This window comes from Ostrinia furnacalis, unplaced genomic scaffold (genome assembly GCF_004193835.3).
Source record: "Ostrinia furnacalis isolate ACB-3 unplaced genomic scaffold, ASM419383v2 OfSCF3004, whole genome shotgun sequence".
Lineage (NCBI taxonomy): Eukaryota > Metazoa > Arthropoda > Insecta > Lepidoptera > Crambidae > Ostrinia > Ostrinia furnacalis.
The window spans coordinates 71,510-74,876 of record NW_021133243.1 but is presented as its reverse complement, the minus strand read 5'-3'; the positions used below and the strand labels follow the sequence as shown (position 1 = coordinate 74,876).

The window sequence follows — 3,367 nt, the reverse complement described above, 5'->3', positions numbered from 1 at the left end:
TTTGCAAGTGTGGTAATTAACAATGAATGACGTTATTATCTGTGGTGCGATTGTCTAAGGCAATCGTATTCATTTGACAGTTCATAACGTACGTTATGATGTGTCAAACGGCTAATTCTAATTGTGTAAGGAGTTCATAAAACGATAACGATATGTTAACGATTTGATCGTAATTTTATACGATGAGTGAATGATGAATATGATTTTGACAGAAAATTCGAATTGTCTAAGTTTCATGAGCCCATTGCTAATGTCAAATGATTGCGGTGACTCGTAACTCATGATAATCGTATAAATTCTCATAGGAGGTGTAATTCTATCCTCGTCCTCGTATGCAAATTGTTAATTTATTTCTTTGAAAGATAAAGTGTGGTAAGCGGTGAGTGCTTGGTGTTAATGGAAATAAGTTTTAGTGAGACACAAGAGTTCTTTTTCATCAACACTAAGTTTTGTACTATACTACTACGCAATTAATTACTTAAAATTAAGTCAATAAAGTAGTTAGGTAGGTACCTACTTAACACGTTTTAATCAGCCTTAACCCACAATACTGCCAAAGTGGTAGGGTAAAGTTATGTTGGGACATGTAAAAGTGCCCTGTGTGGGCTTATTTACAGGAATAAATGACTAATAAAATAAAGAAAACTGTTCAAATATACACATCTTTTTATTTAAATTCTTTACACAGACAGCTATAAGTACTTCTTTTGTGGTCAGCCTTCGTCTCTTTACAAACTAAGTTTTTATTTTAAATATAATACTATAGGTACTTTAAATCACAGCATTCTTGAAAACTTAGTTTTTTTTTGGAACAACAAGATATAAAATAACCATGAAAAATCAACAGCCTCCCTACTCATTTGTACTTGTCGTTTTTTCTAACAAATAATTATGCAATAAAATGTATTGTTTTAAACTTTTATGGTTACTAAAATAATAATCATTAATACACTTCGAAGAGTTCCAACACTGGTAGATGGTAGGACAGGTGCAGGCGCTGTAGAACAAGATGAGAGCTGCAATGACAAACAAAATAACATGTTAGCTGCTAGCTAGGATATAGCTACAACACATATCTATTATCCTACTAATATTATAAATGCGAAAGTTTGGATGTCATAATGTCTGGATGTTTGTTACTCTTTCACGCCAAAACTACTGAACGGATTTTGTGTAAACTTAACAGTATTATTGTTTGTAACCTAGATTAACATACAGTCTATAATTTATGACAATCTGTGACAAACTAAATTTTAAGCGGGTGGAGCCGCTGGCAAAAGCTACTAAAAATACCTTCATTATTTGTGCAACATAAATCATACTGTTCATACATAATAATAATATAAACATACATTATCATATTCCATTATTTAACTTACATATTTTAGAGTAGCAGTAGCAGTAACTGGAGTATTCTCCACCTGGGTGTGGGAAATTATTGGAAGAGTTCCAACACTGGTAGATGGTGGGACAAGTGCAAGTGCTGTAGAGCAAGACGAGAGCTGCAATGAGAAACAAAAAAAACATGTTAGCTGCTAGCTAGAATGTGGCTGAAAAATTGTGATAAATCTTATTCACTGTTTTTTTTATGCATAACGAGGCAGGTATTTGACCACAATCGCACCAAGTGTTAAGTGGGATGCAGTCTAGGATGGTACATATCTGGGCTGTAAGTGCCTATTCACTCTCGCCTTGTAAACACCCGGATTATAGTCTTCGGGAAAGACAGCAGCAGGCAACAAATTCCAGTCCCTAGCTGTTCGCATTATAAGAGTCATAATAATGTTATGTTGTGTAAGTATGTTGAACAGTTTATTGGTTAATGTCAATAAAATAGGCCTTACCGTTTTCCAGGCTTGCACCTCTTTAGACGTCCCATCCCCAATCTTGTTTAGTGCCCAGGACGTGTTGCGCCAGAACTCAAGTCAAGGAACCCTCATCACACGACCACGCGCTGTTACTACATTATTTAGCTGGGTCTCCATCTGGCGTGGGCTATTATTCTTGCCTTTGGCACTGAAAATGAAATTGATTATTTGATATGAAGAAACCAAAGTTACAGGAGTAGTTATTGAAACTTGGGTTGTTTTCATTTTTGATAGAATGCCTTAATTTAGTGTAATAATCTATACTTACTTGTGTTTATAAACAAATTTAACATAATTCAAAAACTTCGTAAAAGTTTTTCAAGTTTTTTGACACTTGACAGATAACACTTGTCATTCACAGAACATAGATTAAAATACTACTTCTCAAAACACTTATTTATGTATAATTTATTAAATGTGAGATTAAGTTCGCCTTAGGTTAAAATTTTGGCATTAAAGTATAAATAAATAAAAAGAAGTAATCATTTCACGTCGTTTTTCGTAGTCCATTAACGCCACCTATTGTAGAGTAGTATTCAACTTAGCCTGCCTAGCCTTAAAGTATGTATGCCACCTGGGGGCGGGTAGTGGAACTCGTATTTCATTCGTTCTATGCGTTTGGTTATATGATTTGCAGAGGTAAATTTTTAATTCGAATTCAATGTTTTTATGAATAAAAGTATGTTATTATGGTGTAATCATAAAATTTTATTAAAAAAAACTGCATTTGAACATGGATTTCATTCGTTATTTGTTAAAAAATAATGAGTTTCAGCGAATGTTTTTAATTAATAAAACGCAAATCCATGAAACGATTATATACGACCGGTCACTTTTCGGTCTTCATGAAATGGACAAAATTACACAATTCGAATTTAGATATACGATCGATGATCAATTGTATTCATTGTCCATCCATGAACAACTTTACACAATCGCACCTCTGATTTGGTTAAATATTTAATAATGATCTGGTGGCCAGCATTATTAGACTATAATGATAGTTGTGGTTGCGGGTTTGAATTCCAAGGGGACAATATACTAACATGAACATTTTATACGCAGAGTCTGTATTAAGTATTATGTACATTATGAAGTCGCTATATTACTTGCTGGTTATAGGTTTCATACTGTTACTTGTAAGATTTGATAATGTAAGGTTTATATTCCCCAAATGGTTTAGATATTGCAGTTAGCTTATTCGTTTATTCTGATAGATAAATGTTTGCTTATTAAAAAGGGCATTGTACCATAAAGGTCATAGCAGACTTATCAACTCGGAAAGTGCCTCACACCTGGCCTTTCGCGAGCTGTCATCGCTTTTCGCGAGCTGTCATCGCCTTTCGCGCGCTGTCAATCATGAGACGAGGCGTTTACTTACGTTATGGTGCGGATAAGTGTGCGTTGCAGTATGGAGTTTCATTATATGGAATACTGACCACCTCGAGTTGATACGGTTACGATCCCTTTCCGAGTTGATAATTATGCGACATCTTATC

General features: G+C 34.4%; 1 long non-coding RNA gene across 1 annotated transcript; it reads right to left on the bottom strand.

The window, feature by feature from the left end:
- Positions 1-359: 359 nt before the first annotated feature.
- On the bottom strand, positions 360-2,539 carry LOC114356934 (uncharacterized). The gene is made up of 3 exons (XR_003656262.1): positions 1,845-2,539; positions 1,380-1,502; positions 360-1,016 (listed from the first exon to the last, which is right to left on the bottom strand). It is a non-coding gene; the product is annotated as an uncharacterized LOC114356934 (long non-coding RNA).
- Positions 2,540-3,367: the final 828 nt, after the last annotated feature.